The 27210-nt window shown below is 41.1% G+C and overlaps 1 long non-coding RNA gene across 1 annotated transcript; it reads right to left on the bottom strand.

The window, feature by feature from the left end:
* Positions 1-26639, bottom strand: LOC147482988 (uncharacterized). Its single transcript, XR_015203531.1, has 3 exons — positions 26100-26639; positions 25858-25933; positions 1-290 (listed from the first exon to the last, which is right to left on the bottom strand). It is a non-coding gene; the product is annotated as an uncharacterized LOC147482988 (long non-coding RNA).
* Positions 26640-27210: the final 571 nt, after the last annotated feature.

Here is a 27210-nt window from a genome sequence, read left to right as displayed (position 1 = left end):
TTAAACTTACAAAAAGAAAAGGAAGAACTTAAGTTAAGCACATAGTCTCTTAAGCTCTCATATAGCCATGAACATGTTTGGCTATTGAGTGCCTTGATACTCTCTAAGCAGTCCCCTTCTATCAAAACATCAGTCCATCCTGAAGCTAGAGCCAGCCCTACTGCTACCTCCGCAGCCACCATCTCAGCTTCCTCTACTGACCAGGCTTGATACCTTTTAGTGCCTGCCCCTACTACCTTTCCTTCATTGTTCCAAGCAATTGTACCAGCTGCTGCCCATCCTGTTGCAACCTGGAAAGAAGCATCAAACCTAATGTTAGTACAATCATTAGGGATAATAGGAAACATAGAGTCAAAATCAAATTGATTAGAAGGAAGTTCAGGAGCAATAGAAGTTCTATTCTCAAGGTTGCTTCTTGCAAGGCTAGCATATCACTTGTCTGCCTCCATCACACTCCTTCTGATTGTTCTTTCTCTATTTGGTGGTCTATGGTCGAACTTGGCTTTAATTCTGGTTTTCCAGATGTTGTATAACAAATAGCATGCTTGAACCCCAGCTTGGGATACATTTTGCCTCTTGCTATTGCTCCAACTTAGGAACTTAGTTACCCAATCTTTGACAATGGTCTTTCCATGACTCTCTATTCTCAGACCCAAGCCTGAAGAGAACCACATGGTTCTAGACCATTCACATTCAAATAACAGATGAGCATCAGTCTCTAAAGTATTGAAGCAAAAAGGACAGGAGAAGTCCCCTAACATCTTCCTAGATGCCAGCCTATCCCCCATTAGTAAAGCATACATATAGACTCTCCAAAGGAACATATGGATATTGGCTGGCAATCTAGTCTTCTAGAGGAGCTTAGCAGTATGGGAGTTCAAACTGGAACTCTGCCCTACAACTTTATCTTTAGTTAGATACTTGTAGGCAGATTTCACAGTGAACTTCCCAGACTTATCCTCACTCCAGACCATCTTGTCTTTTCCTAGGCCCAAAGGTCTGATCACAACCTCCTTGATTCTAACAACTAGCAAAGGAGGGAAAAAGGCTGTTAGTTTAGCCTCATCCCATCCAGTCCTATCCTCTTTGAACAAGTCAGCCACATGGAGATCATTTAGTCTGGAATCCTCCAGCCCTAATTCTCTTAGAGTCTTAGGTTTTACATTGCAAACAACCCAAGGGTCATCCAAGATAGAGGTGGAGGTTCCACTATGTATCCCCCAGATCAAACCCCCACTAAATAGATAGTCATTGATCACCACCACAAAACATGCACAAACATCCTTCACAATCAAGTAGATATTCCTTACTAGAACTAGTGAGCTTCTGTGGGTGCGTTATCACACCAAACTTCTCAATTTTTAGGTCAAACGAGATTATGATGCCATCAGAATTCCAGTGAAAGACCCCATTTACAAAAATGGATTCCTCCGAGATTTTAGATTCTTGGGGATTGCAAGTGGGTCTTCTAGTTATTTCTCTCCAAGAACTGTCCTCTCCCAACGTAAAGACCGGAGAGCACCCATAATCAAACTGAAGAACTTTATACTTATTAATGGATTTATCAAAGCATAATCCATAGTTTAAACCATACAAAGTGTTACTAGGGAGGGTTACATATTCTTTTGTGGTTGGGTTAAGCACACATACCATGCGCAAAAACAAATCAACCAATTGCAGTATTGCAATGGAGAACCTGGTCTTCTCATCTTGTGCATTAGACTTGTGACTTGTTACACCTTGTTGATTGATAGCAAGTATTTGTCTAAGAAAATCCTGACCAGTTGATATGTATAAACATGCCATCTTCTTCGATCGATGAAGATGCATTTGGATGAAGAAAGGCTCTTGGATTAAATAGCACCATTGCTTGTAGACAGATTTAAATCTGAAGAAAGATTTCACAGGCAGTCTACTATGTATTTCAAGTAATAGATCGATCATACGGAATATGGTCAAGATCCAGCAACTTGTTGTTGGGGTTTAACAACGATGCCAATCGATTCCCCACTACACAGATAACTTGTATTTGAACAATAACAACTTCAATCAACAATCTAAATATTCTCTGCAACCAAACTAACATGCCCAACTCACTAAATAACTATTAACAACAGATAATAATGTAAAGCAGTAAAAGCATACCACAACACAAAGATATATCGTGGTTCGGCCAATGGTACCTACATCCACAAGAGCTAATCCTTTTATAAAGTGGGAAGGAAGATTACAACCATTCCTTTCAGTCTCTCACCTTACTAGATCACTCCTCTCTCTTTACAGGGTTGTTTCTCTATAAAGGTTATCTCTCAATCTTGATTGCTTTCAAGATTGGGTTTTCTCTCTGTGTGTTGTGTATTTTCGTGTCTCAGCATGTGTTAGGTTTTGCCAAAAACCCAAACCTTATATTGCAAACTCGCGGTTTCACAAAAATAGAAGTTCTGATGAAAATAGGCATGAGTCTTGCTTGGGCAAGGAAGACCAAAGTTGTAGCGCCTCTAAAAAACACCTTGGAAGTCGTTCACGGCATGGGAGCGGGTCGCGCCTTGGGCAAGACTAAACTGAGTGCGCGCGTGCTCAGCCTTCTTCACACAAACTGAACTTCTTTTCTCCTCATGTGAGGGATAACTCCAATAATCTCCCCCTCCCGAACAGTGAGGGGGATACCTCCATGCAATTTCCAAATCAACAGGAGGAGTCTACAACTATTCCAGCGGTAGCACAACAAACATCAAACTTTCCTTTCGGTAAGACTTTGGTCATCATATCCAACCCGTTCTTGTTGGTATGGATCTTCTCAATACACAAATGGTTGTCTTCGAGTACTTCTCTAATCCAATGATAACACACATGTATGTTCTTGGATCTAGAATAAAAACTTGGATTCTTGCTCAAATGGATGGCACTCTGACTGTCACATAAAACTACAAAGTATTTCTGCTTTAGCCCTAGTTCGTCGAAGAACCTCTTCATCCATAACATCTCTTTCCAACACTCAGTGGCTGCAATATACTTGGCTTATGTAGTGGAGAGGGCAACACACTTTTGCAACTTAGATTGCCAAGAAACTGCTCCCCCTACAAAAGTAACCAGATAACCGGAGGTGGACTTCATCGAGTCAACATCACCTACCATGTCTGCATTAGTATATCCTTCAAGTAAGGGCTTACTTCCACCAAAACACAAACACGATTTGGAAGTGCCCTTGAGATATTTCAATATCCACTTAGCACCTTCCCAATGCTCCTTTCCCGGATTTGACAGAAAACGGCTTACAACACCAACGGTGAAAACAATATCCGGCCTTGTACACACCATTGCATACATCAAGCTACCCATTGTGGATGCATAAAGAATCTTTTCCATCTGACTCTACTCATGCTCACCCATTGGATACATCTCTATGGTAATGCAGAACTGGCCACCAAGCAGACAACTGACTAACTTTACTTGAACCATGTTGAATCTCTTCAACACCTTCTCAATGTAGCTTTCTTGAGAAAGCCAAAACTTTCCACTCTTTCTGTCACAAGTGATCTGCATCCCAAGTATCTTCTTTGCTTGATCCAAATCCTTCATCTCAAAGGACTTACTCAAGTCTTTCTTCAGCTTGGATATTTTGATGATGTTTGGGCCAACTATCAACATATCATCCACATACAACAAGAGCACTATGAAATCCCCATTTGGAAATTTTTGAACAAACACATAATGATCGGAAGCAGACTTCTTATATCATTGTTTTGCCATAAAGGAATCAAACTTTATGTACCATTGTCTCGGTGTTTGCTTCAACCCATACAAGCCCTTTATCAGCTTGCATACTAGGTGCTACTTGCCTTTGACCTCAAACCCCTATGGCTAGTCTATGTAGACATCTTCTTCAAGGTCTCCATGAAGAAAAGTTGTCTTAACATCTAGCTGCTCAACCTCCAGGTTCATACTTACGGTCATACCCAATACCACCCGGATAGAAGTCATCTTCACTACAGGAGAGAAAATCTCATCAAAGTCAATCCCTTTCCTTTGACTGAATCCCTTCATAACAAGGCGAGCTTTGTGCCTTGGGTGTGGATTATTCTCCTCATGCTTGACTTTGTAGATCCACTTATTCTTGAGAATTTTTCTTCCTTATGGTTTCTCAACTAACTCATAAGTGTGATTCTTATGCAAAGAATCCATCTCGTCATGCATGGCCTTCAACCACTTCTCTTTGTCTGTACCTTCAAGTGCCTCTTGATAGTACGTAGGTTCTTCACCATCAAATAGTAAAACATATGTATGTGGTAGATACCGGGTTGGAGCTTGTCTCTCTCTGTCTGACCTCCTTGCCTCATCTGTTGGTGCCTCACGAGGATGCACTTTTGCTTGCTCTATGGTGGTGGTTCATTCACTTCATCTGCATCTTCTATACCAATAGGTTCTATCCCATCATGAGCAATAAAATTCTCATCATGAGCTTCAAACTCATGGTTCTTTGCATTCTCAATGCCTTCTACATGTTCCACAGTAGGAACTTCTGGTTCTGAATCAACAAGATCATTAGTGAAAGACTGTAGCTTCTCACCTTCCTTAAAGTCTATTATGGTTTGGTCTTCCAAGAACACAACATCTCGACTTCGGATTACCTTCTTGTTAATCTGATCATAGAGTTTGTAACCAAACTTTTCATCTCCATAATCCAGAAAAATGCATTGCTTGGCTTTATCATCAAGCTTGGATTTCTCATCCTTCGGAATATGCACAAATGCTCTACACCCAAATACCCTCAAGTATCCATAATCAACATCTCTGCCTGACCATACTCTCTCTGGATAATCACTATTCAGAGACTTTGACGACGATAGGTTAATCACATGCACGGCTGTACGCATTGCTTCTACCCAGTAGCTTCTAGGTAGCTTAGAGTAAGATAGCATGCATCTCCTCCTCTCTACAATGGTACGGTTCATTCTCTCTGCTATTCCATTCTGTTGTGGTATCTTGGGAACGGTCTACTTATGATGAATCCCAATGACTATGGCAATACTCTTCAAATGGCCCAATGTATTCACCCCCATTATCTGAGCGAATACACTTCAACAACTTCCCTGTCTCTCTTTCCACCATCCTATGAAATTTCTCAAACACACCAAATACTTCATCCTTGGTCTTCAGACTATATGCCCATACTTTTCTTGACCCATCATCAATGAAGGTCACGAAGTATAAAGCTCCACCATAGGACTTCAGTTTTGTGGGGCCACATAAGTCTGTATGCAATAGTTCAAGGACATTGTCCTTTCTGTGAGACGGGAATCTTTGGAAAGACACCCTGTGTTGCTTTCCTGCCAATCAGTGAGTACATCTATTTAAATGTGTACCTTTGATGTCTGGAAAGGCCTTTTGCTTAGCAAGAACTTCCATCCCTTTTTCGCCCATATGACACAGTCTCTTGTGCCACAGTTCGAAGGAAGATTCTTCTTCTGCCGCATTCACTTCTGCTTTACATAAACTAGCCAGTGTTTTGTAAAGAGAGCAAGTTTTCTTCCCTCTGGTTGCTACAATGGAACATCTGCTCAGTTACCATACCCCATTACCAAACGAGTTTACAAAGCCATCGTCATTTAACTTCCCAGCCGAAATTGGGTTTAGTCGAATGTCAAGGACATGTCTTACATCCTTGTGTGTCAAGGTGTAACCGACATTGGTTTCTACATGAACATCACTAATGCCTATAATCTTCGAGACTCCACTGTTACCCATCTTCACTTCACCATATTCACCACAGCTGTAGGTAGTGAAGAATCCCCTGTGCGGTGTGACATGATAAGATGCTCCTGTATCTATCACCCACTCTGTATCCTGGCCTGAGGTACTAAAACAGCACACACTACAATCTGATACAATTTCCACTAGATCATCGACTAGTGTGGTAATATCTCTGCCTGTGTTTCCGTTCCTCTGCACCATGTCTTCATGTACACAGTTATTCTTCTCATCCCTCTTCAGTGTTCTACACTCATACCTGAAGTGACCCTTGGTGGCACAATAGTAACATTGCCTCTCTACCTTAGGAGTTCTACCTTCACTCCTAGATTTAATTCTGTCATCACCTCTAGAACGAGATGGTTTTCTGCTTCTACCTCTCCCCCGTTTCTCTGTGACAAGGATCTCTAAGTGCGAGGAGCTGCATTTTGAACTCCTTCTAGTCTCCATGGAAACGATTCCATCCTTGGTTGATCCGTGTAAAGAGACTGCTAACGTCTCCCAACTTCCGGGTAGAGAGCATAATAGAAACAAAGCCTCAACTTCGTCTCCCAAATTAATCTTCATCAAATGCATCTAATTGACGGTATTCTGTACTTCGTTAAGATGCTCTGACATTGAAGAACCTTCTTGGTACTTCGTGTTGGCAAACTTCTTAACGAGCAGCGCTTTATTTCCGTCCGACTTCCTCTCATAGAGGTCTTCGAGTTTCTTCCACAAGCCAAAAGCTGTAGTATCTTGGGATACATGGTGAAACATTGTTGTCAATCCACTGTCGAATGTACCCAATTGCTTTTCAGTCAAGCTTGCTCCACTCAGTCGCAACAACCGATTCCGGTCTTTCTCCTCCATTCTCAATGGGTTGTGCCAAGTCCTTATAATAAAACAAGTCTTCCATCTTGGCTTTCCAAACTGTGTAGTTCTTCCTATTCAGACTCGTCATGCGAGTGTTCACGAAATTGTCCATCTCTACAAGTTATTTAAACTCAAATTTTCTCTCAGGAGTTTTCTCAAACACCTTCTGACCAAGATTTGGATAACACCCTAGGCTAATTTAACCTGGCTCTGATACCACTTGTTGGGGTTTAACACCGATACCAATCGATTCCTCACTACACAGATAATTTGTATTTGAACAATAACAACTCCAATCAACAATCTAAATATTCTCTACAACCAAACTAACATGCCCAACTCACTAAACAATTATTAACAACAGATAGTAATGTAAAGCAGTAAAAGCATACCACAACACAAAGATATACCATGGTTTGCCTAATGGTGCCTACTTCCACAAAAGCTAATCCTTTTATAAAGTGGGAAGGAAGATTACAATCACTCCTTTCAGTCTCTCATCTTACTAGATCACTCCTCTCTCTTTATAGGGTTGTTTCTCTGTAAAGATTATCTCTCAATCTTGATTGCTTTCAAGATTGGGTTTCCTCTCTGTGTGCTGTGTATTTTCGTGTCTCATCATGTGTTAGGTTTTGCCAAAAACCCAAACCTTATATTGCAAACTCGCGGTTTCGCAAAAATAGAAGTTCTGACAAAAATAGGCATGGGCACGGGTGCGCCTTGGGCAAGGCCAAAGTCGAGCGCGCGCGCCCTAAAAACACTAGAAGTCGTTCACGGCATGGGCGCGGGTCGCGCCTTGGGCAAGACCAAACTGAGCGCACGCTCTCAGCCTTCTTCACACAAACTGAACTTCTTTTCTCCTCATGTGAGGGATAACTCCAACACTTGTCATACCCCCGCTCAATCTTCCTTCTTTTGTTTCCATTCTTCCATAACTTAATGATCAAAGAAAGGAATGCCATTGTATTCGATCAAAAGCTTGTCAAATAGTCCAATTTAGTAAATTGTAAAAATACAATGTAGTGAGGACCAACAATGCTTTTGAATATGTAAAACAATTCAAGGATATAAAGTTATCAAGAATACATAAAATGACAAAGAAAGAATAATCATATATCCTAAAGCTCATGAAACAAGCTCTTCCACATTCAAATGTCTCTTCACTATTCTCCTCACCAGATATGAAAGCAAATGGAGCAGAAGAGAATGTGAAAGACTATGTTACAAACGGCAATAGCTATGGGTACCAGCTAAAGATTTGTGGTCTGTTGTCGATGTCAAGGTATAGTGCAGCAGTTGAATGGCATAATTTCAGATCTAAGTTGTGAAGCAAGTTATCTTTTAAAAATTAGTATCTCTAAAGGAGTCATTTGCTTATTCCAAATTAGTTTTCATTCCTAGAATCTCTAAGAATGATGTAGCACCATTTATGATACAAGTCAGCTAGGTGGGTCCAAAGACATGCTGTACAATTTTTTTGCTATAAAAGAAATCGGTAATAAAATCCTTCTCTACAATTAACACCTACAGAGTCCAAGACACACATAAAGTGTCTCTTGTTGGAGTTATCCCTCACATGAGGAGAGGAGAGAAATCAATTCAGCTTGTGTGGAAAAGAAAGAGCGCGCGCCGCGCCTTCCACAACCTATTCTGAAGCGCGCCTGGACATCGACTCAGGCAAGAGCGCATCCCACGCCCTCCACAACCAAATCTGAAGCGCGCCCCGCGCCCATGCCTAATTTTGGCAAGATTCTATTTTTGTGGAACCTCAAGTTTTGTATTATATGTTGGGGTTTTTGGCAAAACCTAACACACGAGAGACAACACAGAAGTCAGAGAAAACCCAATCTTGAAAGCTATCAAGATTGAGAGATAACCTTTACAGAGAGACAAGCCTGTAAAGAGATAGGAGTGATCTAGTAAGGTGAGAGACTGCAAAGAATGATTGTAATCTTCCTTCCAACTTTATATAAGGATTAGCTCTTATGGAAGTAGGCACCATTGGCCGAACCATGGTATATCTTTGTGTTGTGGTCTGCTTTTACTGCTTTACATTATTATCTGTTATTAATAGTTGTATAGCGAGTTGGGCATATTAGTTTGGTTGTAGGGAATTTTAGATTGTTGATAGGAGTGGTTATTGTTCAAATACAAGTTATCTGTGTAATGGGGAATCGATTGGTATCGGTGTTTAACCCCAACAAGTGGTATCAGAGCTAGGTTAGATTATCCTAGGGTGTTATCCAAATTTTGGTCGAAAGGTGTTTAACAAAACTCCTGAGAGAATATTTGAGTTTAAATAACTTGTAGAGATAGGCAATTCCGTGAACACTCGCATGACGAGTCTGAATAGGAAGAACTACACCATTTGGAAAGCCAAGATGGAAGACTTACTTTATTGAAAGGACTTGACACAACCCATTAAGAATGGAGGAGAAAGACCGGAAACGGTTGCTGCGGTTGAGTGGAGCAAGCTTGACAGAAAAGCAATTGGGTACATTTGACAGTGGATTGATGACAGTGTCTTTCACCATGTATCGTAAGAGACTACGCTTTTGGCTTGTGGAAGAAACTCGAAGACCTCTATGAGTGGAAGTCGGGCGTAAAAACAAAGGCCGGGTCGTTAAGAAGTTTGCCAACACGGTACCAAGAAGGTTCTTCAATGTCGAGCATCTTAACGAAGTACGTAATACCATCAATCGATGCATTTTATGAAGATTAATTTGGGAGACGAAGTTGAGGCTTTGTTTCTATTAGGCTCTCTACCCAAAAGTTGGGAGATGTTAGCGATCTCTACACGAGCGCGACCAAGGATGGAATCGTTACCGTGGAGATGGCTACCACGCCTTTGTTGAATGAGGAGACTGAGAAGGAGTTCAAAGGCGCTCTCCTCGCCGAGATCTTTGTCACAAAGAAACGGGGGAGAGGTAAAAATAGAAAACCATCTCGTTCTAAAGGTGATGACAGAAGTAAATCTAGGGGTGAAACTAGAACTCCTAAGGCAAAGAGGCAATGTTACTATTGAACCACCAAGGGTCACTTCAGGTATGAGTGTAGAACACTGAAGAGAGATGAGAAGAATAATTGTGTACATGAAGACATGGTGCAGAGGAAACCAAACACAGCGAGATACTCACCGTACTAGTCGACGACCTAGTGGGAATTGTGTCAGATTGTGGTGTGTGTTGTCTTAGTACCTTATGCCAGGATACAGAGTGGGGGATAGATACAGGAGCATCCTATCACGTTACACTGCACAGGGAGTTCCTCACTACCTACAGCTGTGGTGAATATGGTGAAGTGAAGATGGGCAACAGTGGTGTCTTGAAGATTATAGGCATTGGAGATGTTCATGTAGAAACCAATGTCGGCTACACCTTGACACTCAAGGATGTATGACATGTCCCTGACATTCGACTAAGCCTAATTTCGGCTGGGAAATTAGATTACGATGGCTTTGTAAACTCGTTTGATAATGGGGTATGGAAACTAAGTAGAGGTTCCATCAGCGTTTTTGAGGAAGGAAAAAAACTTGCTCTCTTTACAAAACACGTGCTAGTTTGTGTAAAGCGTATGAATACTGGCGGAAAGAAGAAGCTTCCTTCGAACTGTGGCACAAGAGACTGTGTCATATGGGCATAAATAGGATGGAAGTTCTTGCTAAGCAAAAGGCCTTGCCAGACATTAAAGGTACATATTTAAATACATGTACTCACTGTTTGGTAGGAAAGCAATACAGGGTATCTTTCCAAAGATTCCCGTATCACAGAAAGGACAATATCCTTAAACTAGTGCACACAGACTTATGTGGTCCTATAAAAGTGAAGTCCCATGGGGGAGCTTTATACTTTGTGACCTTCATTGATGATGCGTCAATAAAGGTATGGGCATATAGTTTGAAGACCAAGGATGAAGTACTTGGCGTGTTTAAGAAATTCCATAGCATGGTGGAAAGAGAGACAGGGAAGTTTTAAAGTGTATTTGCTCAGATAATGGGGGTGAATACATTGGGCCGTTTGAAGAGTATTGCCAGAGTCATGGGATTTGTCATGAGTAGACCGTTCCCAAGACACCGCAACAGAATGGAATAGCAGAGATAATGAACCGTACCATTGTAGAGAGGATGAGATGCATGCTATCTCACTCTAAGCTACCTAGAACCTACTAGGTAGAAGCAATGTGTATAGCCGTGCATGTGATCAACCTATCGCCGTCGAAGCCTCTGAATAGTGACTATCCAGAGAGAGTATGGTCAGGCAGAGATGTTGATTATGGATACTTAAAAGTATTTGGGTGCAGGGTATTTGTGCATATTCCAAAGGATGAGAGATCCAAGCTTGATGACAAAGTCAAGTAGTGCATTTTTCTGGGTTATAGAGATGAAAAGATTGGTTACAAACTCTATGATCCGATTAACAAGAAGGTAATCCGAAGTCGAGATGTTATGTTTTTGGAATACCAAACCATAGCAGACTTTGAGAAGGGTGAGAAGCTACAGGCTTTCACCAATGATCTTGTTGATTCAGAATCAGAAGTTCTTATTGTGGAACGTGCAGAAGGCATTGAGAATGCAGAGAACCATGAGTTTTTAGCTCATGATGAGAATCCTATTGCTCATGATGGGATATAACCTATTGGTATAGAAGATGCAGATGAAGTGCATGAACCACCACCAGAGCAAGCAGAAGTGCATCCTCCTAAGGCACCAGAAAATGGGGCAAGGAGGTCGATTGAGAGAAGAGAGACTAGCTTCAACCAGGTATCCACCACATACGTATGTTCTACTATCGGATGGTGGAGAACTTATGTACTATCAAGAGGCACTTGAAGGTACAGACAAAGAAAAGTGGTTGAAGGCCATGCATGATGAGATGGATTCTTTGCATAAGAATCACACTTATGAGTTAGTTGAGAAACCGCAAGGAAGAAAAATTCTCAAGAATAAGTGGATCTATAAGGTCAAACATGAGGAGAACAATCCACACCCAAGGCACAAAGCTCTCCTTGTTGTGAAGGGATTTGGTCAAAGGAAAAGTATTGACTTTGATGAGATTTTCTCTCCTGTAGTGAAGATGACTTCTATCCGGGTGGTATTGGGTATGACCACAAGTATGAACCTAGGGGTTGAGCAGCTAGATGTTAAGACAACTTTTCTTCATGGAGACCTTGAAGAAGATGTCTACATGGGCCAACCATAGGGGTTTGAGGTCAATGGCAAGGAGCACCTAGTATGCAAGTTGATAAAGAGCTTGTATGGGTTAAAGTAAGCACCGAGACAGTGGTATATAAAGTTTGATTCCTTTATGGCGAAGCAAGGATACAAGAAGTCCGCCTCCGATCATTGTGTGTTTGTTTAGAGATTTCCATATGGGATTTCATAGTGCTCTTGTTGTATGTGGATGATATGTTGATAGTTGGCCCAAACATCAACAAGATATCCAAGTTGAAGAAAGACTTGAGTAAGTCCTTTGAGATGAAGGATTTGGGTCAAGCAAAGCAGATACTTGGGATGCGGATCACTCATGACAGAAAGAGTGAGAAGTTGTGGCTTTCTTGCAAGAAAGCTACATTGAGAAGGTGTTGAAGAGATTCAACATGGATCAAGCCGGCCGACCGGTTGTCCGTTTGGTGGCCAGTTCCGCATGACCAAAGAGATGTGTCCAAAGGGTGAGCATGAGCAGAGTCAGATGGAAAAGATTCCTTATGTATCCACAGTGGGCAATTTGATGTATGCAATGGTGTGTACAAGACCAGATATTGCTTTCATCGTTGGTATTGTAAGCCGATTTCTGTCAAATCCGGGGAATTGAAGGAGCATTGGGAAGGTGTTAAGTGGATATTGAGATATGTCAAGGGCACTTCCTAATCGTGTTTGTGTTTTGGTGGAAGTAAGCCCTTACTTGAAAGCTACACTGATGCAGACATGGCAGGTGATGTTGACTTGATGAAGTCCACCTCCGGTTATCTGGTTATCTTTGCAGGGAGAGTAGTTTCTTGGCAATCTAAGTTGCAAAAATGTGTTGCCCTCTCCATTACAGAAGCCGAGTATATTGCATTTGCAAAGAGATGCTATGGATGAAAGGGTTCTTCGACGAACTAGGGCTAAAGCATAAACAGTTTGTATTTCTATGTGACAGTTGAGCGCCATCCATTTGAGCAAGAATCCAAGTTTCCATTCTATATCCAAGTACATACACGTACGTTATCATTGGATTAGAGAAGTACTCAAATACAAGCATTTGTGTCTAGAGAAGATCCATACCGACAAGAACGGGTCGGATATGATGACCAAAGTCTTACCGAAAGATAAGTTTGATATTTGTTGTGCTACCGCCGGAATGGTAGTAAACTCCTCCTGTTGATTTGGACATTGCATGGAGGTTTCTCCCCTCACTGTTCGAGAGGGGGAGATTGTTGGAGTTATCCCTCACATGAGGAGAGGAGAGAAATCAGTTCAGCTTGTGTGGAAAAGAAAGAACGCGCCTCGCGCTCAAGTGCCTAGACATCTACTTAGGCAAGAGCGCGTCCCGCGCCCTTCACAACCAAATCTGAAGCGCGCCCCGCACCCATGCCTAATTTTGGCAGGATTCTATTTTTGCGGAACCGTGAGTTTTGTATTATATGTTGGGGTTTTTGGCAAAACCTAACACACGAGAGACAACACAGAAGTCAGAGAAAACCCAATTTTGAAAGCTATCAAGATTGAGAGATAACATTTACAGAGAGACAAGCCTGTAAACATAGAGGAGTGATCTAGTAAGGTGAGAGACTGCAAGGAGTGATTGTAATCTTTCTTTCTACTTTATATAAGGACTAGCTCTTGTGGAAGTAAACACCATTGGCCGAACCACGGTATATCTTTGTGTTATGGTCTATTTTTACTGCTTTACATTATTATATGTTGTTAATAGTTGTTTAGTGAGTTGGGCATGTTAGTTTGGTTGTAGGGAATTTTAGATTATTGATTGGAGTGGTTATTGTTCAAATACAAATTATCTGTGTAGTGGGGAATCAATTTGTATAAGTGTTTAACCCCAACATCTCTCACTCTTGCTCAGTTGTAGATGGCAACTTGACACCTTGCAAATGGGTTTCCATACAAGTAACAAGACATTGTGCATCAATTCAACTCGTAAATCCACTTTAAGAATGGAATAAGTTTTCATATATCTGTTTCGGCAATAAACTGCTTCAACACAACGAGAGCAATGGTGACGAACGCACTAAGAAACAGAGGATTTTAATGTTGGGGGAGATGAAACTGAACCAAATAATGGCTGCCTACGTACCCAAGATCTGTTCTCTAGGGATCAAGTTTCCACGTAGTTCCTTATGAAAAATAATGTGGTATTTATATAGGTAGAGTAAAGAGTCCTTGTAGCTCAAGTAATCTTGTATCTTGAGTAATTGTGATAGAGTATAAGCGCAAACCGATAACTATCTCTTTGATAAGAAATGAATACGGACATAAATCAACGTACATTAGTGGCAAGCCATGTGGCTAAGGTTCAGCCTTTAGACACATGAGTTAATGGCCCGTACATTGATCCATGATATTGCTTAATCGGGCTTTTAGCCCCGTTGATTAAATGAATAAAATAGAGACCCCTACTAATGGACGTTTGCCACGTGGGTGGGGTCGAAACATCCGCCCCTCTTTGTCGGCGAACAAAGTTCACATGGCAAAGAAGAGTAAAAGCGGAGTGTATAACAAAGTGTCGTGTGAACGTAAAACGATAAGAAAATGGACAATCGGAAAAAATTCGGAATTAAAGCGAAAAAAAAAAATGCTAAATTAACGTGGATTGACGCGAATGACGTAGTTAAAGAAAAACGGCCCAAAAACGATAGATAGAATAAAAGATGCACATAAATAAAATATGGCTAAAATATTAAAAAGAAATTGAGTGCGAAAACTATACCCAACGATTTCATAACAAGGCTTAAAGTGAAGTCGATGACGATACCACCGGGAATAGCAATACGAGGATTAGGCCGTTGAAAACTGTGGAGAAAAAAAATCCGCGAATTATCCGACGGAGGACGGACATAAATCAAAATCGCGGAACGAAATAATTGGAAATCGATATATCTCGAAATAACGAGAAGATGTCACGTGAAAATACTACGAAAACTAGGACTCTAAAATAAATCCGGATTGGATAACGCTTTTATCGCCGAAGTCTCCCATCCGAAGTCGGTTTGGATGGAAGACTTATACGCAAACAAAAGACCGGACCGCGCATAAAGGAAAGTATAAATAATCGATAACGGAGAGACTCATCCAAACCCAAGAGGTTCGACGAAGAAAAACTGCGGGTAGACGAAGAAAAGCGGCGGTCTTATATCGGATACTCAACCTCGTCTTCTGTCGCCTCTACTTCCAGGTAATCCCTCGCCTCATCGTCTTCTTCTCCGTCTTTTGTTTTGACTAGCAGGTACGTCTCTCTTGATCTTCTTCTCTGTTCACGAATCGACCTTAACACAGCACCAACATCATACCATCCTCTTTGCAATCTACCTCTGAACTTAGCACCAACACCAAACAGCATACCTTAACACCGCGCCAAGCAATCACAGGGTCAGAGTCCTCCCCCTAGATGCGTGACAGTGGTATGATTGTCTTCAAGTTAGAGAGAACGCATACGCTTTCTCCGGATTGGTGATTCCATGTACTATGTAAAGGATCGTTTTCGCGTTTGTATGAGTTCTCAACCCGTAAGGAAACCTCAAGTGATCCCAATTCGGACGGCCTGGTTCCACAAGCTTAAACCAAGGTCCTAGAACTCGTCTTTACAGCCCTACGGAAAATGCCGGCTTTGGTTTGTTAGGACGTCGATGGTGGGTCTCATGAACTTTATATTGTAACAAAAGATAGCTACCGGTAGGGGTGATAGCATGCGAGAAGCAAAAAGAGGAGTTGGGGGTTCCCGCCAAAAGAGAGCATCTTTGTTGGTTTTTTTTTTTTTACGATAATTGTTGAACCATGTCCTTAGGAACTCTCTCGTTCGAACATGTCTAGACGAGCCAAAAAGGAAACTTTTGGTGTTCAGGCGCCGAATTGTATTGTACTCATCATCTTTGTTGTAAAGATGGCGAAGAATGAAGATGATGAAGGCGCTCGTAAACCGATATAAATCAAATACGATATAGTGCAGTGCCTACTAAGGAGGGGCACCGCGTACTGTGACCCCTTTATCCTATTTGGTTCACCCTTGTGGCTTTAGAGAAACCGGTTTTCAAGCAATCTGACCCGATTTTTTTCTGTTCTATTTTTTCAGGTAGACTCTACCGTACTATACGGGGGAAAAATACTCGAGAAGAAACTCGATGGCGATCGCAGACTTGGTGAGGTGGAAAAAGAAGGTGATCAAATGACTACTGAACCGCGTCGATGGTCGCTTTAAGGAAATACAGAAAATACTATGAGTCGAGAAATTTGAGATGGATGAAGTGTACGAATTTGAAACGAAAGTCGAAGAAGATGAAGTAGTAATGGCTTACACACAATTAAATTGCAGGAATGCAATCCCGTTGAGCAAAGAAATAGCGCATTATCTTTGGAGTGGTGGCAAATTGCACCGACAATTGCCAATATCGTTCGGTTAATCTTTACAAGAGCGCACCGTTTACAAAATGAATTTAAATGGAAGGTTAGGGGCTCAAGAAATCTTTATGCTGTTAATCGACCGAAAAGCCATCTTGACGAAAGGGTACATAAAATTTGAAGTTGAATTCAAAGATTCAAACGAAGTTTTAAAGGGTTCCCAAAAAAGTATACACCGGATGGGATAGATTTCTGTACGCTTTGCGAGGGAAGTGGAATCCGACAGAGTTTAAAGTGCCGAACTGATTTCGAGGTAAGCCAAAATATAAGTATTGAAAATTGTACTATGAGTAAACTGTTGACTAACACGAGTTATTTTTGTGTCTAACAGAAAACGCGAGTACACTACCAGACATTGAATTGGACAAGGAAGTGGAGAACAATCTTCGTTTCTTCTTTCATGAATGCTCTAATGAAAGATTGGTAGATCTGAGCTACTTTGATGATATCGTTGATTTCCGACATTATGGGGGTATCGAACAACGGCCCAATAGGTCCATGGAAACACATAGTGAAATGGCGAAGAAGAGTAAGAGTCTCAGAAATGCAATATTTGGCAGCGATAGCGATAGTGAAAAAGAAGATGGAACGGAGTTAACACAGCGAGAACTAGTGCTAAGTTTGCCAAGCAAAAAAAGCAAATTGTACAAAAGAAAATGTGCCACAAGAAAACGGGCGAACGGAGATCAAAAGAAAAAACCAACGTTACACTGTATGATGCCTCGAGGGACGAGACTACAATGCACAAAACGTCCCAGACGAAACATAATACATACGCCGCATCAAGAGAAAAAGGTATGTAACGTAGAAAACATAGATATGTAAACGTGTGGTGAGATGTAATATCTCGCTTTGTTTTGTATATACAGGAAAAGAACGAAACAGTGATACTTACAAAAGATAGTGCAGCGGAGAACACAAAGTCGGTGAAAGAAAATAAACGGCAAAGCAAAATGCAGGAGCAAAGAATCCAACAACCACTGGCAAGTACTGTCAGGGGTAATACTACTCATGGAGGAAAACCACATAATCTGTTAATGGTAAGTTGACCGTTGATTTTTACTATTGCGTTAGGAAGGTAAAGAAATTTGTGTCCAACACTAAACCGATGAAAATATTAGATGAAGCAGAGATGTTCAAGCTTGGAAGACGAAGTGAAGGGATCGCCCGGGATTATGCCAATGAAAGGGCTCGAAAAATATCAAAGCTGTGACCAGAATACGGAGAACATCGGAGAATATGACAGAGTAGTGTCAATGATTTTCGATAGTATGAACCAGGTATGATAGTATTTTTTTTTTATCAGTTATTGCAAACTTGTGTTTAAGTCTGAAAGATAATGAAATCAGATTTTTTTTTTTTTTGTTTTCCCGCCGCAGGTTAAAACGGCGGTAGTACGAGCCAAAGAAATTCATGAAAAAGTCGCGAAGAAAAATATCGTTCCGAATGAAGTCAATGCCTTAGAAGAAATAGAGAAAGTGAAGATACTCAACCAAAAATTGGAAGAGGCAAACAAAGCGTTAAACGGCACCATCAGAGATTTAGAAGACGAAAACAAAAGCTTAACCGAGCGTACGGAAGAAGCAGAGGAGAGATCGTACGAAGAATTCGGGAAAGCCTGTGAGATAATGGAGGAACACAAACACTTAAAAGCAGATGTGATAGAATTGAAGTCACTCGTGGCGACCAAAGATCGAGGAACTTAAGCGTCAAAAAGGAGGTAGAGAAAAATAACAAGCGAATGACGATTTAAACGAGCGGCTCGGCCAAGATCACGATGCAAATGGCACACCGCGGAATCGTCCGTAAGAGAATTGATGAGACTTTAATAGAAACGGAGATGAACTAGAACGCGAGAAGATGAATTACAAAGATTTGTACGAGTTGTATATGCGAAAAGTTGGGAAGGAACCATCGGATTTTCCCAAACCAATAATCATGTGATTGCGAGTATGTAATATCGTAGAACTAAAAATTCTTTTTATGAAAATAAAAATAAAGTATGTGTTGGCTATTGAATATCATTGTGATGTTAGATAACATACCTGTATAAAACTTAGTGTGGTTGATTTATGAATGTAAAAGAACGAGACGCCCCCATGTAGAGAGAAAAACCTCCCAATATAGAACCATTGGACAAAGTTATTGAAAGGTAAAGGGGACATGATCGTCCTCCATGAACCTAGCTATTCAGGTGTTAAAATATTTGTACCGAACGTGAAGCACGGCCTGACAACTGTTGGAGTTGTCACAGGTTCAAAGTCATCACCCGTGCACTGGGACCAAACTAAAACACAACGTCATTGCCTTAGTAGTGGAATTAGCACGGATATTGTATTGTGGGAGTATTGCAATAATTGTTCCGAGCAAGAATAACCATCTTATTGACTCGGATTTCCGTCAAGTAGGCATGAATGCGACTTACTTGGACCGAAAAAGGCATAATATGAATGACCTCCGTAGAATGAACGTTAATGAATGACATTGTTTAAAGTAAAAGTACAGACGAATAGAGAAATGTAAAATGACAACCAAACTAAGAGAATGGAAGTTGAATGCCTTTATTGATGAATAACATAGAACGAACTACATAGATGGATAGATTTGTTATTGATGGAGTAATGTAAAATTGCAAAAAAATTTCCTAACGGTAAAACTTTGCGAAGGTGGTAAGCATTCCATGGCTTCTCTATTATTCTTCCGTAAATAGTACGGAGGAAATATGACCCCTTAGATCTTTGGGCGATCTATGATGTAGGGTCCTTGCCAATTTTCCCCAAACTTTCCAAATTCTACAAGCTTTGGGTTTCTACAAAGAACCGGTCTTGAGGAGCAAAAAGACTTAGGGACGGATCTTCTTGTCGAAGTTCCGTTTCATGTCAACTTGATACTTAATAAATTTGTTTGTAGTCCCTCTAGCGAACCTCATCAATAAGAGCTTTTGGTGAGCCAAAGTAGTGTCATTGGAACTGTTTCAACCGCATGAATTGACCGAGATGTACCGGAAATCAGTTTTGTAGGTAAGAGGCTTCTTGACACCATATGCAAAGTTAAAAGGTGATAATGCAGTTGAATATTTTGGCGTTGTCCTATAAGCCCACAAGGCGGTGGTAACTCCTTGACCCAATTTCCTTTGGCCGATCAACGCGCCTCTTCAGTTGGCCAAAATCACCTTATTGGTGGCTTCGGCCTGCCCCATTGTTTCATGGATGATAAGGTGCGGAGAAGTTATGCCGTATCTTCAAATTAGCAGAAGCGTAATCGAATTTCTTCAAACATCAAATTGCTTACCATTATCCGATACAAGTCCGCAGGGATGCCAAAACGACAAACAATATTTCTCCACAAAAACATTTTGACATTGGAAGCATGGATTTGGACCAAAGGCTTTGCTTCTACCCATTTGGTAAAAGTCGGTTGCCACAAGAAGGAATCGTATACTACCTGGAGCTTTAGGTAAAGGACCAACAATGTCTAAGCCCCATTTGGCAAATGGCCACGGGCTTAGCATGGGATGCAACTCAGTAACAGGTAGTTTACTCATATTATCGTGCTTTTGGCATGGCTCACACCTCTCAGATAGGTGTTTTGCATCCTTTTGCATCTCTGGCCACCAATAGCCCTGTCTCATAGCCTTATGAGCTAAACTTCGCCCCTTGGAGTGGCTTCCGCATAAGCCGGAGTGAATCTCTTCCAAAACTTGAAGTCCTTCCTGTTTTGAGAGGCACCGCAACATAGGGTTAAAGTCCGAGCCTTTGCGATATAAGTGCAAACTTTCGTCGAATGAGATATCACCAAAACTTCCATGCATCGTGGTTTGATTCTTTCAAATGAAGTTTTGGTTCTAGCGGAAGTGAAGAAACTTGCAAGTAGTGGATATAAGGAAGACGCCAATCTTGTGCATCGGAGATCATCACTGGCTCTGATAGTTATATCGGGAACTTCAGGACTATCATCTGCTTCATGTACCAACTCACTATCTGTTTGGGAGCTTAATTCGGGAGGAACAAATGGATCTACAGATTCTAATGGAAGATCCAAAATATGGTCATGTTGTGAATTTTCCATCTCCCCTTTTCCGCTTCGAAGTCATGATTGGTGCGATTATACGTGGGTCGTATTTTATTTTGTTATGCATAAGCAAAACAAGTAATTGCTTTCATGTACATACAAGTCATGCAATTCTTTGTCCGGTAAAGTCAATGCTTGGCTCTTTCTCGAACTCCACGGTGATGTATCTTGACTCTTCGCTTCTAACGGGCGGAGAGATAAGCCAATGAATCAAGCATGGCGTATGTCATTTCGGGTCTTTGAGTGATAGAGATGCTATCAAATTGTCGAGCAAGGCTATGTATCAAACCAAGATAAGCCGCCATACGGTCATCTCTTGCTTCAAAAGACCCGCCAAACCGATTGGCTACAAAGGCGAGAATCCGTGTATAACCTGGAGCTTCGCGCCCCCATTTTAAAGCCGTTCTCAAGGCACAAACGGCAGCCTCATACGCGCCGTTATTTGAAGCGGCGAAGCAAAGTCGCACGATTTCTCAATCTTCTCTCCTCCCGGGTTTAACAAAACGCGATCCAATTCCGGACCGTGATTTATTATGGGAGCCATCTGAATAAACAATCCATAGGTCAATTGGATTAGGAATTGCGTTTGCAAGTTGGTCTTAAATTCGCCCCAGTTATTGGTGGCGAATGTCTTCCATAGATTCTTCTTGGCGCAAGAAATCGCGTCAATAGGAGAATCATCAATCGGAAAAAAATCAGCTATCAAAGAAGCTAAAGCATGTCCTTTTTCAGTGATGCGACTTTTAAAGACAATGCTATACGCACTAAGATAACTTTCCCATTCGGCTAATCCGCTTTGATTCTTGTGCATTTACGAAAGATCTTGCGTAAGGGATACTCAAGATAAACTCGACCAACCTTCCCCTGGAAGTATGGTTTTAACCGACGAGCGGCATGAACCAATGCAAGTGCCATTTTTTCCATCTTTGAATAACGAGACTCAGCTCCGGTTAACGTCTTACTGATAAAAAAGACGGGTCTACCATCATCGACGAAAAGAACAGCACTAACAGCTTGAGTTGTAGCTGCTAGGTACATGCCAATGGGTTGACCCGTTGAAGGACTTGTCAATATAGGAGGACTGACCAAGTATTTCTTCAGCTGTTGCAATGCCATCTCACAATCAATGTTCCAAGTTGCCGCCCCCTTTAAAGTCTGGAAGAAGGGATGACAACGATCGGAATATTTAGAAATAAATCTATGAAGAGCGGCAAGCCGACCAGTAAGCCGTTGAATTTCCTTCTTATTTTTTGGTGATGGCATATCAATAACGGCACGGATCTGATCAGGATTAGCCTCAATACCTCTAACGAGTCATGAGGTATCCTTAAATTTTCGAGGAAGAGAGGCCAAAAGAACATTTGGCGGGATTGAGTCTCATGTTATACTTGTTAAGCCTATCAAAAACAAGTTGAAGATCGGAAAGATGATCACCAGTAAGCTTTGATTTCACGACTATATCATCGATATAAGCCTCCATTATTATTCCCAACAGATCGGAAAAAATTGTATTGATAAGCTTTTGGTAGGTTGCACCGGCATTTTTCAAACCAAAAGGCATAACGAGTTGTAAAGAAAATGCCTTGGTCGGTAATGAAAGCGGTGAACTCTTGGTCATCAACATTCAAAGAGATCCGGTAGTACCACGAAGAAGCATCCATGAAAGATAGGTATTTGGATCCCGAAGTGGCATCCACTAGTTCGGAAATTCGTGGCAATGGATAACGGATGAATCGGACAAAGCCGCGTTAAGGTTTGTAAAGTCAATACAAATTCTGATTTGTCCGTTCTTTTTTGGCCGCTATGACGACATTAGCAAGCCATTTCGGGTAAGTAACTTCGCCGGATAAAGTTAACCGCAAGTAGCTTATCAATCTCCTCTTTAACTTTGAGCTTCGATCGGTGCCATTCTCCTAGGTTTTGGCTTAACCGGCCTGAAACTTGGATCAATGTCAAGTTTATGAGTAAATAGAATGGGTCGATTCGGCATTTCCTCAATTTTCTAAGCGAAGATACGCTTTATTTTGTCAGAAAAGGGAAACCAACTCTTGTTGTTCTATGCTCGAAAGTTCAAATGGAAATAAAAGTGGTTTCTTCTTTGAATCTCCTACTTGTACTTCCAAAAGTCGATCAATCGTCGGCCCTTGCACATGAGCCTCAATATTATAGATGGAGGCACGCTTTGGTAACCGTAATCAGGCGGGGCACTTGCAAGGATCAGATTACCTCGAACTTCAGATTTTTATAGTCATCCATTGCTTTGTCATGACAGAATGGGCAGATACCGGTCACTACTGAACCTTGCAAATATGCCCGGAGAATGGGAACTTGACACATCGATGAAAAGTGGAGACTACAGCCCCCATGGAATGTATCCAATCCGCCCAAAATTCGTTATAGTGGGATTGATGATCCATCAATAAGAAATCGAGCTCAACTTCTTTGTTCATTAATTTGATTGGTAAGGTAATTCTTCCAACCGGCTGAAGATGTTGTCCCATCAAAACCGATGATAGATTGTCTTCGGCGATGATCATACCCTCATGAAGTTGCATCCGAGAATAACATCCACCGAAAATGACGCTGAAGTGGCCCCCGTATCGATCATTACCCGTTGAACACGAGAAGCACCTATAGACACAGAAATTATAAGCTGCGTCATAGTGAGGGTGATATACACCACGGAGATCATCATCGGTGAATTGGAGGGCTCTTCTTCAAAAGTCTCGATACCGGATTCCTTTGACAAAATCGACTTTGTTGATACGGTTAAATTCACCAACATAACTAACTTTCAAACGCTTTTGATTCTTACTCGACTTTTGGAAAGAGACTCAACATGAGAATGGGAGACATTAATGACATGCTCATAAGTTGTAAAGAATCACTGTTGAGAGTTTTTAAGTAAGATATTCGTTCAAAAGTCCTTTCTCCACTAATTTCTGAATCCGACCCGGAGAGAGCGACAAAGTTACGTCTCATGGCCATAGTCATTATGAAATTTACACCACAAGGCTTTGTCCCTTGTCGCTTTGGTATCTTCGAAAAGTGGATACGGCGGGAAAGAAGATTCCCACTTTTCAACTTCTCATATATAAGCGAGTACTTGGCATTGAAATGGGGTGGTTTTAGCTCGGTAGAGTTTTTCCATCACGATTGAAATTGACTTGTTTCTGATTGTCATTCTTTCCATCGTTATGTTGTTGATCCGGATCGTCTTGCCCGGCTTAAAATTTTTGCTTTTCGGAAAAATCTTTACTCCGAATATCTTTGTCCCTTTTTGCTTTTCGCCGATAGGTTCTCCTCGATACGGATGTGTTGTTCAGCCCTAACATACGATCGATCGAGTTTTTAGGGACATCTTTTAATTAGAGAGTGGTAAAGATCCCTTTACAATGAAGTTCGAACCGTCTCTTTCATAATATAATGCTTCTTTAAAGGCAAAAAGAAGCATCCCATCGTAAACTTCGAACATCTGGCTGCCGCCTTTGAACCTAGTAACAAAAGTACGTAACTTTCGGCCACGTTGTTGCTTGATGTTTAGAAGTTTAGTCGACATCCTTTGGCGCCTTGCAATTGTGGCTTTTAAAAACGATTAACAAATTGATTTTCTAGTTCATTGAATTGGTGAATTGATCTTGAAGGCAACTCACTAAACCAACAGTAATGCTTCTCCCTTTAGAGTCGATGGAAAGAGCTTACATATGAGCGGATCATCCCCACCCCACAACACCAACTTATTTTTGAACGATAGAACATGCAAGCGGGATCTCCTTCCGACTCATCATAAAGTTCAAAATCGGGTTGTTTGAAGCGGGATGGTGGTAAGCTTCTTGAATGTCGGCTTAAAACTTGTCAAGTACTCCATCATTGACCGCCAAGTTTTTCATTCTTACATCCCTTGACTCTCTATCGTTAAGTTCTTTTGCAATCAACTCTTTTCAACCGTTGTTCTCGTTAGAGTTAAAGTATTGGCTCGAACAACTGGATTTCCGTCGTGCCCGTATGTGGAGAAGGATACCTTCCATTATCTCTTATGGAGTTAGAGATCTTTGGCGGTACCCACGATCGGCTCCGACCGGTGATTGTCTTTGTCTATCCCCTCAGACCAGGCTCGTGTCTAGGTCGGTAGTCACCCTTGGCCTAGGGTGGTCGGAATAATTATACCACTCCATATTTTGTTGCTTTTGTGCGGGATGCCCGCTTCCCGGTCATGTCGACATGTCGGATGGCGGTCTTCCCGAAATTGCTTCTCGAGGTAAATCTTCCCTTTGAGATCGGACATGTCTAGGGTAGTAGTTATCCCCGCCAATCCGATTCTCCCATAAGTACGGGTAATAGTGGTCATTACTCCTAGAGCGTGCTGTAATCGGTTGATTGTGCTTCGAGAAATAGACGTTGTCGGTGACGACGAAGTGGATCGTCAAGACGGTCCCATACACCGGAATGGCTGCGTCCGCCGTGGTCGCCTTGATGTTGTTGAATTTGCAACGCCGTCCCACCGCCTTTGCCTCTTTGCCTTCCTTCTCAAATTCTCGCTTAAATTTTTGACTCGTCGTAACTCCCCGCCAACCATATTAGGGGTGAATTGGTCATTACTATCACATTTTCCGCTAGTTGGCGTGAGAGTAATGTCCACGCCCATATCCATGTCAACCGGAAGGATCGACATGGACGGGATGATCGGCGGACCGCATGGGAGGACTACCGACTTGTCGATTTTCTTGTTGCAAGGCCGTTAAGGGTGGTGGCACTTGTACCGCTTTTGGCGGGCGAGGCGGTGGCGGATCTTATTACTTCTGACCGGATGTTGAGAATTGATCCTACTACTAGGAGCAACTTGATTGTTCAACGGTTCATGCATCGGCCGATTTGAATTTCGAGGTGGTTGCAATTCTTGTTAGTAGGAGGAATATGTTGACTATTTGGTCCGCTTCGTGCTTACCATCTTGATTGTTTCACGGATAATGAATTCTTTTTCCCCACAGACGGCGCCAATTATGTTTCGGCAATAAACCGCTTCAACCACAACGAGCAATGGTGATTTAACGCACTAAGAAACAGAGGATTTTGATGTGGGGAGATGAAACCGAACCAAATAATGGCTGCCTACGCATTACCCAAGATCTGTTCTCTAGGGATCAAGTTTCCACGTAGTTCCTTATGAAAAATAATGTGGTATTTATATAGGTAGAGTAAAGAGTCCTTGTAGCTCAAGTAATCTTGTATCTTGAGTAATTGTGATAGAATATATAGCTAACCGATAACTATCTCTTTAATAAGAAATGAATCACGGACATAAATCAACGTACATTAGTGTAAAGCCATGTAAAATTTAAGGTTGAATTTTGCATAATACGAAGTTAATCGCCCGCATACATTGATCCATGATATTGCAAATTGGGCTTTAGCCCTGTTGATTAAATGAAAAAAATAGAGACCCCTACTAATGGACGTTTGCCACGTAGGTGGGGGTCGAAACAATATCCATTATTGTCCTTTGACATTGTGCACTCAAGCTCTCATTACCCGTAAACAAAATTTGAAAGATACAAAAAAAACAAATGAAAACTCACCTCCTGAGTTAATTCTGTTTGTATCTGCCAAAGCCTACTAGTGTGTATATTTTCACTTCATCCATGTATAGCATATCTGCTATTCAGAACTGTATTTAGAAACAAAAAGAATATGTTTTTCCTATAAAATTTGCTTGTTTCTCATCAAATCATAATTTTTATTTTGTTCTAACCTTCTTTCTAGAAAAATAAAAATAGAGATGTGATGGAGAAAAAACATTACACAAGAAAGAGAAACCAACCTATGTAATGGAGAAACCCAGGGATTATTATTTTTTGATTTGATTCGATTTGGAGAAACCGTTTGTTTTTATATCGAACGAACAAAAACAGAAAACACTAAAACAGTAACGGGTTATATAAGAGGGCTCCAGCCCCAATGTTAGGAAATTTTACAACGGCCGGGTTTCGGGTACAGAAACAAGGAAAAAGAAAAGAAGGCAGTGGATTACTAGGGGTTTTTTTTTTACTACTTTGCTCAACAGCGATGGGAAGAAGAACTTGATTAGTTCAGCTCCACTCTTTCAATTAAACTACATGTATTATATCAATTAGTGTTTGGATAAATGAATCACACTTTCACACTTGCTAGTGTCTATGTGTCTCACTTCTGAACCTTAGACCAATGGACTTGTTGTCCTGTGGTTTTCCTTTAGTTGGTAGTATTGATATTTCGCTCGGATCAGCTTTTAATTTGGTCTTCTAACTGGATGGCAAACTATGCTTCTACTAGCTGTTGGACTTTTCCTACTGTAAGAAATTGAATCATTGCCATTAGTTTCAATTTATGCCCCCCTTGGCCCAAGTGATGTGATGATCTATTCGATCAAATTTGCAGGGATACAGGTAGGCTCTAGCACTATTGCACATTGTCCATTGCCTCTGTTAGAATTTAGAAATAGGTTTTCAGATGTGAGATGTCAATCCATTTTTGTTTTATTTTATTTTATTTTTTTCCAAAAAAATTGGCTTTCAGAGTTCAGACGCCATTCTTGTTGCTTTATAGGGGTAAGGCAATTAGGCGCCATTTCAAGTGTCATCGTCATCTTTCAAACTCTGGTGACAAATTGAGTTTCCCTTCATCCTTAATTCATTGCAGATGAATTTCAAGAAACGTTGGAGTTGGTCCTAGACTCTTGGGAACTCTTGCCTGAATGGTATGTATGAACAATCTCAATTGTTTTTATTGAACAATTTCAAGAAACATCGACATGTTTTTATTGTACCAACAATCTCAACTGTTTCATTCTCTAAATCTCTATGATTTGGGATATCAATATGCCGAAAAGTTGACTATATTCTAATAAAATCAACTTATATGAAATGAACTTGAAGACACATTTTTAGGATCAA

This window comes from Coptis chinensis, chromosome 8 (genome assembly GCF_015680905.1).
Source record: "Coptis chinensis isolate HL-2020 chromosome 8, ASM1568090v1, whole genome shotgun sequence".
NCBI classification, from domain to species: domain Eukaryota; kingdom Viridiplantae; phylum Streptophyta; class Magnoliopsida; order Ranunculales; family Ranunculaceae; genus Coptis; species Coptis chinensis.
This window is presented reverse-complemented; position numbering and strand designations above follow the sequence as displayed.